Source organism: Silene latifolia, chromosome 9 (genome assembly GCF_048544455.1).
Source record: "Silene latifolia isolate original U9 population chromosome 9, ASM4854445v1, whole genome shotgun sequence".
Lineage (NCBI taxonomy): Eukaryota > Viridiplantae > Streptophyta > Magnoliopsida > Caryophyllales > Caryophyllaceae > Silene > Silene latifolia.
The window spans coordinates 152838045-152850800 of record NC_133534.1 but is presented as its reverse complement, the minus strand read 5'-3'; positions in this window follow the sequence as shown (position 1 = coordinate 152850800).

Here is a 12756-nt window from a genome sequence, read left to right as displayed (position 1 = left end):
CAGGTATAGATAATATTATCGTGATTAGTATGATAAGAGAAGATGCTCTAAAATAGTTCTTCTACTATATATGCACATAGCTAAATTTCTATGAATCTTTGTGTATATATGAAACTTTAATTTTAATCTCAAGAACTTTTCGAGCGATTTCGTAACTACATAATTTTCTATAATTATATTTATAGCTAGTTAAAAATAGCTATGTGATTAAGATAAAAACTAATACTACAATTTATGTTGTACTCACGTACCTTGGGAGAGTTTTATTTCAAAACAACTACATTTGGTTTATATATATAAGATGGATGATAGGAATCATAAGCTAAAAATCAGAAGAAAAATTAAATTGTCTTCGGGAGTCACATGCATAGAGAAGTAAGAAAGGTGATTTACACAACCTGGAGAAAACCATCACTACGTCAAATAAGACATCCAATAACGATTAAATAATGCAAATTACAGTTTTTAAATAGAAACACGGGACCGTTATTACAACGACGGTTGTTAAATATATACAACGGTTGTACAAATAACAAGCGACCGTTATATAACATCAAGAACCGTTGTTAAATCTTAAGAACGGTATCAAATCCGTTGTCGTAGTTTACTATTGACAACGTCTTATCGTTTCAAAACCGTTGTTAAATATTATATATGATAACGGTTCATTTCGTTATCTTTTTTAATTGAATGTCAAAATTTAACAACGGCTTTGCGTGCCAAACCGTTGTAATATTCATCTATTGAAAACGGTATGTAACCGTTATCTATTTATATTGATGAAATTTTGTCAACGGTTCTGCTTAAATAAACCGTTGTAAAATTTTTGAACTCGACAACGGTTATCGTTCGTTATCTTATATTTTTGGCGGTTTGAATGGGAAGGAAATATGTCAACGATTATTTATCTAAATAAAACCGTTGTCAAATAATTGTTTGCAACGGGTTGTTTTTAACCGTTATCTTTTTTAATTTTTTTTTTTTTTAAAAAATGATTTTAGCCTGTTCTAGCAAAATTTCTTTGAAATGCTATTTTTTCAGTTTAGCGTTTGTAGAAATTTCTTTGAAATGCTATTTTTTCATTTCTTCTTTGAAAAATAGCATTCCAAAGAAATTGTGCAAAGTGCAAAAATTCAATCCTCTATCAAAATATTACACCTCGCAATCAATTAAACCCAGTTTAAAAACAGTACAAACATGATGATCAACAGCCAAAACACAACTGCTATTGAGAAAACAAAAGAAACCAATACACAATGGATCTATATATACACACTCGTACATAAAGCATGAGAAAACTATTGAGACCTCGCTAATGAAACAACATAACTGGCCCACATATTTCTCATCTGGTTGATGTCCTCTGGCGAATATTCCGGGGCTTTGTTGAGTATTTGTGAAAACTACAATTCAAAATATACATAATGAAAATAGATGTAATACATGGTGGAAGTATATAGAATTGAACTCAATTTATATCTGAAATAGTTTTTAAATCACACTACTCGTATCGGAATGGTAGATAGTTTTCTGTGGATAACCTCCCACATGGACTGGCAGACGTAAAAACCGCATTGTTTGTCGTCTGGTACTTTAGGAGAATATTATATAAATCACACACAAGTCAGCTGAATTAGATAATCAACCTCTCGCATAAACATTAATTAAATGATACGAGTAATTATTAAGAATACACTTACTAATGGCATGATAAAATTGGGAACAACGTCGCTTTCATATTTCCCAAGTGGACATAATCTTTTTTTTTTTGCTTCAAAAACACTAAATCATAAATATACACACATGCCATTATTATTTGCATATATATGTCTCAAGTCATACAATAACAAATGACATTATTGAAGGTTGTAAACTTACTCAGTTATCATCCTTACACAACTGTCAGAGGGTTTGCCTTCGCGAGAGTCAATCCAAGATAATCGTTTTTGTTTCCACTTGGATTGCCAGTAGCACTCAATGCTTCCTATTCAATTTGGGACATTGAACTGTTAGTTCATTTACACGCATTTAAGCATGTTAGTAATAAATTTATAGAACGATTCATTACAATAATCACGTACTATACATACATTTATTCTCATTGTAGGAGGCAAGCCATAGTTTTTTGGACGACATTAACCGACGAGCGATACTATTGATTTATTCTTCGTATTAAATTCTGTGCATAGAGAACGCCTTAGGACTCAAGAATCCGTAGGCGTGAAATGCGACCATATTCATAGCGATCTGATTGTTGGAATATGTGTCCTCCGACAATAATGCGATCATAACGGTCGATCATGATGATCACATGTTTAAATCTCATTTTAAGAATACATGTGGGATGTAATAATTTTACAGTCAACTGGTCCACACATATCGGTAATGATTGGCTGACTAGAGTTTGACATTACTGTCGTGCGACGGTGGTGATCAGTTTATCCCCTTAGGTCATACCTATAGGGAAATACTCTTAATTGATTATTTAATTAATCGTATGCCGATACGAGTAAATTAAATTGCTTAAAATTGACGGATGATTTTGTGAGTAAAATTAACGTGTCTTATTGTAATTCGATTATATTAGATACGGTCTAAGTAATTGAATTGTTTTATTACTTAGATAAAATTATTGTTTACGAAACAATTTGGAATTGAAATTGAATGAATAATTTATTATAAATACAAGACGTTGTAATTTATAATTTGATAAACCGTTTTGGTACAAGTAATTACGAATTACTAGTCGATTTTGTAAATGACATATTTTATGAGTATGTTGATTTTTAATATGTTAAAAATACATTACAAATTCACATGTCAAGTAACATGTCACATATGTCACAATTGACAAATGACAAAATAAAATGGACTACCCATTTTATCTCAAGTGTACCGAAATTTAGAGGGTATTAGTGCATAATCTGTGTTGATTATTTTAATAAGGGAAAAACACAATTATTACACTCTATATGTAGCCATGCATGCCTAGTTGTTCTTGGGAAGAAAGTTGGCCTCATGCATTGGCTACCTTCCCTCCTTCAACCGGTTTTGCCAAGTGAAATGATAGAGTTTTTCCTCTATCATTTTTATTCATACACACTTCAATTCATATTTTTCTAGTGTAGTAAAAAATGTATTTTTCTCTATAACTTGTGAAATTTTAGAGAAAGAAAAACACACAAAATCCTCTCCTCTAAACCGAAATAGAGGAGAACAAAATCAATATTTTGGGTCAAATATTTAAGCTAGATTAATATTATTACTAGATCATAATAATATTAGTTATTAAGAGGTTTCCTTGGGTATATGCTTTTGGGAGAGATTCTAAACTTGAATCTTGTTCATCCATTGTTGGAAAGCTCAAGAACTAACAAGAAGGAGATCTTGTTGGTGCCCATAAAACCGAAATCACATAGTAAGAAAGACGATTTCTTCTCTACTTTTGTTCATGTTTGCATGCATAAGATCTAGAATTTATTTTATGACTAAATAAATTGATTCATATATGAATATGTAAATTAATGAGATTAATAATTTCTAACAAGCAGTATCAGAGCCTTAGGTTGTTTGCATGCAAATCGGTTATTGTTTTTCCGAGTTATAAGATTAACAAACAAAACTTATAAATTTGTGTTTATTATGAAATATCACGAAATTTATTTGCATGTTAAAGTTTCTGGTCCTAAAATGTATTTAGGATATTTTGGTTTATTTATGGATTTTTATTGTTCATTTTATATAATAATGGCATTAAAATGTGATTTTATGATAAAAATATCATTTTTGGACTAAAAATAGCTAAACTTTGATTTGTCTAGTGGTTTTTGGATATGTTTTCACATATATTATTTACTGATGGCCTGTAAATCTTCATAATAAAATGAGTTGTTATGCTCGAAATATGGATTTTTCAAGTTAAAATCGTATTTAAATGGTTAAATAGGTTAATATGAGTTACATTTTGAATCTGGTCATGAAAATTTAGTATGTTGTCGCATGCAATTGTACAAGATGTGTGTAAAATATTTGGCTATAATGAAGTCTTTATGCATGATTTATGAATTTTTGATGAAAAATCACATAAATAGTGACTTTAATTAGTAAATATGCTAAAACATACTTCATGACTAAGAAAAAACGTCACATGTTGCATTTTATCATATATTTCAGATCTAAAAGTGAAAAGTTAATAAAAATAATTTTTCTCATATTTTTATGGTAATAATTGATAAATCCGATAAACCGCAACATTGTTTTTCCTCGATAAATTTGCGAAAATTTTAACCTAATTTTTTTGAACATTATGAGTGTCATGGTATTTTTACATAATGTTCATGTGTTTAAATTTCAAATTTCAAATTTATTTGAAATTTTATGATTTAATTTGTAGTTTATGGCATAATTTTGTATTTTTGAGTCCATTTATGAACAATATTAAGAAATATAAGTTAATTATTGTCAATATGTTAGTGGAGACTAATTTTGAGTCCTAGGTTGGTTAGGGTAATTAACTTGTACATAAATATGAATTTATGTAATTATTGTGATTATAAAAGGTTAAATCACGCAAATCCGTAAAAACCGATTAATATACGATATTGGCTCCTTAAAAGCGATTTAGCATAAAATTAGGCATGTTCATACATATTATAATGCTGCATTTTAGTTATGATTGTCATATTTTAATTTTATGTAATTTTTGAATTATGTAATTTTACTTAGTATGGCCTTAGTTTTAATTGGTATTACCCGAAATGTATGGGAATATCGATTCGGTTGTAATTTATTGTGATCTCGTATCACCGTTTTGTAATTTAATAGATTTAAATTTTAATTACAAATGTATAATAGGAAATTATGTAATTCATTTACAATTTTATTTATTACTTTGTAATTTCCCGGAGTTTCTATGAAGACAGTGTTACCTCGAGATGCGTGCCAAGACCGAAGTTCAAGGGACCAATGGAGTTGGTTTCCGAATTTGTAATAGTTTATTAGATTTACTACTCTAGGAAGGCCACACTAGGATTTAATTTATGCTTTGCATTATATTTATATGTTGCATGCATCGCTAAATCGCCATAACTAAACAGGCATTTTAAATCGAGTTTATCGACCATGTCAATTACAATTATCGTAGTTCACCGCTTTAGTTCACTTAAAACGTGATAGATAATAAATTGACATGACCTCTCGCTAAAAATAAACAATTGAGACTTAGCCTTACCAAAAAGTAGAAACCATGAAAACCTATTTCGTGAGGGAGTGCACTCGACCACACTGGGGTAAAAACCTTATTACGTAGGGGAAGTGGGTGATAAATGTCTATCCACCGAATTCATGTTGATGAGGGATTTATCGGCTACACCGTGCCCAAGTTAATGTGGGTTTGGATCATGGACATATTTATTCGAAATTTGGATTGAGCTCAACGGAAGTATTCGTGACCGTAGTTGCATGTGTTCCGGGCTAAAGATAAATGTTAATGTAATTTTATCGACCAAGAGTTCTAAAAGTAGAATCGATTAAAGAGTTAATCCACCGAGTTATATTGATAAGGGATTTATCGGCCACACCGTGCCCAAGTTAATATGAATTTGGATCTTGGAATCATTTATAATAGTTGGGTATAGGTCACTATATAAATACTTTACTTGTTATTTACAAGTTTTAATAAAACGATAAATGTTTTGTTTTCACTATTCCATTATCATATTGTTCTATTTCTTTACCACAATTCATATATGATATTATTTCGATTTTAGTTCAAATCTCCATTAAAACATCGTAACTAAAGACAAAATTTGATTATTCTTCAAAAAACCTCGTATTATCCATTGTAAGGATCTCTTGTGAAGAGTATAGATAAAAGTTATTCGTGATCAAAAGGGTTTTTGATTCTTGACTAACATATCTACTTATAATGAATTGTTTCTCATATGCTTAATTGAGTTAAGTACTTTGAAACGCTATATCATTTTGGTAACTAGACTTGTTTGAAATCAAAATTGACCAAAATACCGCAACCACTTCAATGAAAGTTTTAAGACTAAACGAATAAATTGAAGAGTAGTCTTCATGAATTTCAATTTTGCTTCTCATAGCAAAGACTCATTGAAATAAGTGGGAGCATTCTCTTAAACCGTTAAGAAAAGGATAAGGTTTTAAAGAAGTAAAATTAGAATGGAATTGATACAAGGTAATGTTAACAGTAAAGTTTTTGAGAATAACGATACTAAACCTATCAATCCCGACCGATAAAGTTTCCATTGTCTTAATTGTTGGACGCTAGAAAGGAAACTACCCCAAATTATTGAAGAATCAGCAAGTTAGTTGTGGGACATCTAATGGGACCTTCTTCTTTAAATGTTTATTTTATTAACATAAATTTTGCTAGTACTACTTCGTCAATATTAGAAACCAGTGGAGGTTTTCATCATTGTATTCGATACATAAGATGATTATAACATGACGACTAGCATCAAATAATATCGAGAGATCGAGTCATTGTGTACTCAATCTAGTTTTGGGTTTATAGTTGACCTTAATTATGACTATTAAGTGAATAAACTCCAAAGAAGAATATAAACTTGTTAAGATACAAAAGAGGTTTCACTTTTGTGACCATATACACCATGATTTGATGTATGGCTAACCCATTATCAAGGTGATTATATTCTAAACCAAACTTTAATGATATATCATATAGATGATGCAAGACTCAAATTGGTAACCCAAGATTAAACCTTAAATTCTGGAACGATAAACGCAAAGAGTTATCGAGTACTCTTGGAACCATTAGATTGTTAATCTAATGGTATATGCGTATCTTGTATTCAAAGCAAGATGTCTCGTGCTTTTTGGTTGAAAAGGAGATCGAGGTTGTAAATCATTGATCCAGAATAGGTTAATCATTTTCTTTTACCAAAAATTTAAGTTGACACTAATGTGTTCACTTAATAAGGTAAATAGAGAAATCACGATTTAGTCGTGATGGGATTATCAAAGTGAAAACTTTGATATAAGCGAAAGGAAATGTGATATAGTATCACAAGTAAATCTCTCTTAGCATACATTATGGGATAATGTGTGGTTGGATAAAGAATTCAAACGCTATTCGATATGGTTTGGACTTCAATCAAGTTACTTTGAGTTACTTGATCCTTTTGGGGAATTTATCATTTTTTGTCTAAATTATTTTTCCACTAAATCTAAAACGAATCATATGAGATATGAAATGGTAGGGTACCATGTTTGTAAGTTTTCAAAAGAAACAAATGCTCATTTTTCCTTATTATAATCACGAGTACAACGGGTTTGTGGCTTGTGAAGCTGTCTTTCTAGAATACAAGTTTATTTCTAGAAGACAGAGTGAGAGAAATTATTCAAAAGCCACCAAAAGCCACAAAGAATGTTATGTCGCAAGAAACTGGTCTTTCTTGGCTACATGAGACGTTTTGTGTAAGACGTTGTACGTTTTGTGTAAGACGTTGTTTCTTCAAAACTTAGGAGGTTAAATCCATCACTTGTTGAAGATGATGAATTAGTGTTACTTTTAAGAAAGTAAAGAGCTTAAAGTAAAGAGCTTACAACTTACAAAGAAATTGTTTGATTCAAGTTACTTCTGAAAAGTAATGAATATATGACTTACATAAGAGTGTTTAAGTCACAACTCAATACAAGGCTTAGAGCCATGAAAATCCGAAATAAATTCCGAATGGAATTGTTGGATATCAAAGAGAGATATCAAGCAAAGTGTTTTGCACTATTCGGATCTTCTTACGGAATGTATTTCATTATGATTATATACATATAACGAGTGAATCTAAAACCCACTTCTTCAATTAGAAGGAATGTATTCAATACATGTCATGAGTTTTATAGATTCTTATAATCCTAATATAATGTGCAACTTAAGAGATTGTCTTAAGTAGGACATCAATGAGTTGGAATTAATGTTTTGATCATGTTATAAAACTTTTCTCGATAGGTCGAGAAGTTGTGTTTATACATAGAGTTTAGTGGGAGTTACATAAATTTTAATTAGTCTAATATGTGGATGACATATTGTTCATTGGGAATGATTTAAGACTTTTGGAGTAATATAATACATCTTTAATATCCAGATTTATGTAGATAAATCCACATGATATTAGCATCAAATAAGAAGTCTTATGTTGATAAGATTCATGATTAGTTCAATCGAGTTGAACATATTTGATTGATTCCATTTGTTTCTGCTGCCGAATAATTAGTATGATGAATTGTTTCAAATCGAATTTAAGTAATAGTTACCAAGTAAGCCATAAAGATTACAATTAAGTGCTTGCAGAAGCATTAAGGATGTAATGCAAAGTGTTTTGATGCAATTTTGTGTAAGGGTGTTACACAAGTGACAATTGACAATTGAGATTGCGCAAGGTTTCCGACAAAACCATAATCAAAACACATTAGGATGGTTAAGATACCATTGTGGCTATGTTATTTAAGAAATAGATTTTTTAGAATCGTTCTAGGCAATAAAGAACAATGAGAAATATTTACAACGGAAATTGAGTACACTTGCAATCATGGGATGTGCAAGAAGGATGAGTCCCGCACACTGTGAAAACAGCGGGAGCTATTCTAAGGCTAGAGGGCATATGTCTTGATTGGATCTCGACACGTACTCAGAAAGTTTTGTAATGCAAATGTATACATTACAAAGGAAAACGCGTATGTAGTAAGGTTGAGTAAGGTACAAGAACTTGATAAAACCTACTAACCAAAGCCTTCTCATAGGCTTAACATGATGAGTCATGTCATTTCAATTGAATTAAGATGAACAACTACATACAAGATCTAAATTGGATATGAATTAGTAATCAAGTATTGACTACTCATATGATAATCACATTTGTCGTTCGAGTTTTTAAAATCTGAAAACTCCTTTTATACTTTGTTACATCCAAACGGGTTGTAGAGACAATATTGAACCCCGTTAAAGTGAACCCGGATTAACATGGTATTCACCCATAGTCACTTGTATGAGGTGACGTCTCGAAGTGACTAGAGTGTGATGCGATTGATGGCAAGTTCAAATGCCATAGAGTCATATGAGATGACTAGTCGATCACATAGGCAGACTGTTAGGAACACTTTGTCGGGCCTTATGACCGCTTATAGAGTTTTGGCAAATTTCTATAGCCTGGTCGTGGCGAGAGCTACTATAGTATTGTAATGAGTCGATTCTTTTGACTAAAGACTGTTCACCTAAGGTGGCACAGTTTCAGATTTACTTTGATTTGTGTTACTATGACCTTCGTAAATGGGGTCACATGGGCATATTTTGGGTTATGATGGTTGTGGCTAGTCGAAGGGAATGAGTGCGATAGGAATTGTCCACCCCCTTGTCAGGGTTCAAACAATATCTCAGGGCCACTCGAGGAGTAATGAACTGGAAATGCGTGGCCACGCTCGGAAGGTATCTATGGTAGATAACTCCGGTCAATCAGTTATTCTCCAGATCGAGGAAACCACTCTCGATATGATCACTTGCAAGTACGACCTGAAAGACACCTTGCATTGAGTGGGAGATAGTAATAGGACAAGAGAATTAGTGACGCACACTTGTCGAGGACAAGTGGGAGATTGTTGGAATATGTGTCCTCCGACAATAATGCGATCACAACTGTCGATCATGATGATCACATGTTTAAATCTCATTTTAAGAATACATGTGGGATCTAATAATTTTGATCAATGGTCCACACATATCGGTAATGATTGGCTGACTAGAGTTTGACATTACTGTCGTGCGACGATGGTGATCAGTTGATCCCCTTAGGTCATACCTATAGGGAAATACTATTAATTGATTATTTAATTAATCGTATGCCGATACGGGTTAATTAAATTGCTTTAAATTGACGGATGATTTTGTGAGTTAAATTAACGTGTCTTATTGTAATTAGATTATATTAGATACAGTCTAAGTAATTGAATTGTTTTATTACTTAGATAAAATTATTGTTTACGAAACAATTTGGAATTGAAATTGAATGAATAATTTATTATAAATATAAGACGTTGTAATTTATAATTTGATAAACCGTTTTGGTACAAGTAATTACGAATTACTAGTCGATTTTGTAAATGACATATTTTATGAGTATGTTGATTTTAATATGTTAAAAATACATTACAAATTCACATGTCAAGTAACATGTTGTAACACCCCAAGTTATTGAGAATAAGGTTATCCCACATCGGGGAATTGAGGAGGTTGTGATATGTTTATAAGGGATTCCACCCACCACTTAGTAACAAGGCCTTGTGATTTTGGGCTTAAGTGAGGACAAGTAATGGGCCCAAAGGTGCACACCCATCTTATTGGGGTTGTGTTACGACCGTGGTGGGTCGGGTTGTTATAAATTTTATCAGAGCGATCCTGCGACCGTGTGGTGAGCCCGTGGTCGGGAGTACTTAGCGGGGGAGGATTCTGGGCTTGGCTGCGGTCAAGTTGGAGGAACAACGAGGACGTTGTGTTCTTTAAGTGGGGAAGATTGTAACACCCCAAGTTATTGAGAATAAGGTTATCCCACATCGGGGATTTGAGGAGGTTGTGATATGTTTATAAGGGATTTCACCCACCACTTAGTAACAAGGCCTTGTGATTTTGGTCTTAAGTGAGGACAAGTAATGGGCCCAAAGGTGCACACCCATCTTATTGGGGTTGTGTTACGACCGTGGTGGGTCGGGTTGTTATACATGTCACATATGTCACAATTGACAAATGACAAAATAAAATGGACTACCTATTTTATCTCAAGTGTACCAAAATTTAGAGGATATTAGTGCATAAATTGTGTTGATTATTTTAATAAGGGAAAAACACAATTATTACACTCTATATGTAGCCATGCATACCTTGTTGTTCTTGGGAAGAAAGTTGGCCTCATGCATTGGCTACCTTCCCTCCTCCAACCGGTTTTGCCAAGTAAAATGATAGAGTTTTTCCTCTATCATTTTTATTCATACACACTTCAACTCATATTTTTCTAGTGTAGTAAAAAATGTATTTTTCTCTACAACTTGTGAAATTTTAGAGAAAGAAAAACACACAAAATCCTCTCCTCTAAACCGAAATAGAGAAGAACAAAATCAATATTTTGGGTCAAATATTTAAGCTAGATTAATATTATTACTAGATCATAATAATATTAGTTATTAAGAGGTTTCCTTGGGTATATGCTTTTGGGAGAGATTCTAAACTTGAATCTTGTTCATCCATTGTTGGAAAGCTCAAGAACTAACAAGAAGGAGATCTTGTTGATGCCCATAAAACCGAAATCACATAGTAAGAAAGACGGTTTCTTCTCTACTTTTGTTCATGTTTGCATGCATAAGATCTAGAATTTATTTTATGACTAAATAAATTGATTCATATATGAATATGTAAATTAATGAGATTAATAATTTCTAACACTGATTATTCAGGTACCTATTACGCCACATGGAACAAAGAATGTTAATATAATTGATAATTTAAACAAACATCATTATTCGTAAATGAAAATGACTAAATAGTTTTATTAATAAAACTTACTTCATCCAAATCAAAATGTGAACATCTAAATTGTCAAGGTCGACGAATTACATCAGTTACTTCAGGTCTAGTACGGCTACATCAGCTGCACCCATAATTTCTTGTTCAATGTTAATTAATCATGACTACATCCCCTCTAGGTGACTTCTTTACAGCCAGGTTGTGCAAAGCCATCAGCGAAGCAGTTTTAATTTTTTTCTTATAGTCACACGATTCATAATAAGAATCATAAGCAGGCTTGACTACAACAACTTCCGTTGACGTAGTAGTAATTGCTTTAGCCGCCGCCATGGCTTTGCTTAACTTCGCAAATGTAAAGATTAAAGTACTTACGATGTGTTAATATTCGTACCCTAATATATTTAAAGAACAAGTAATAATTAACGTCTGCGTATAGGTACCTCGGGGATGACAACATTGATGAGGTTGTTAGGCCATTGCACATAAGAGCTCAGGGCTTCTTTCAAATACGTGACCTCCTCAGTATGAAATGGTACTTGTACTTCCCCATACTCGTCTTTATATAATTGGGACACTTCCACTTTACTGCAATTGTGACGAAGGGCTATACCATGAACCTTAATTTGTTGAAGACGGTCGTAAGCGAACACGTATCCCCTGACAACAGCAACTTTCTGTTTCCCATGTAAATAGAATAGATGACAAGGCACCTTGAAATCGCCCTTCACGACAGCTTTAATCAATTAGTGCACATACATTCACTACCTTTAATAAATTTCATAAGTAAAAAACGTGTACTGAGATGAATAATTATAAACTAGCAGTTATTACCTTTTTCGGTGTAGAGAAGAACGTCTGATCATCAACTACTTCAATCTCTTCCTGTGTCACGGCCTTACTGGCTTCCTCTTCCTCTTCAAGTGCCTGATATCGATCCTCGGCTCCCACCTGAGTCTCCTTTGCCATTTCCTTCTCCCTTGCTATGTCCTCATCGGCTTCCTTCTGTACATTAACACTTGTCCATATAACACGTACTGATTTTCCAAATCATATCACATTGTATATATATAAGACATAAATATTATTACCTCTTTTTCATCCTCCTCCTTCTCCTCGTTCTCCTCCTGCTCCTCCTTCTCCTCCTCATCTGCTTCCTTTATGACCTCTTGAACCATATCCAACTCTTTTTCTGGTGGCTTTTTCCC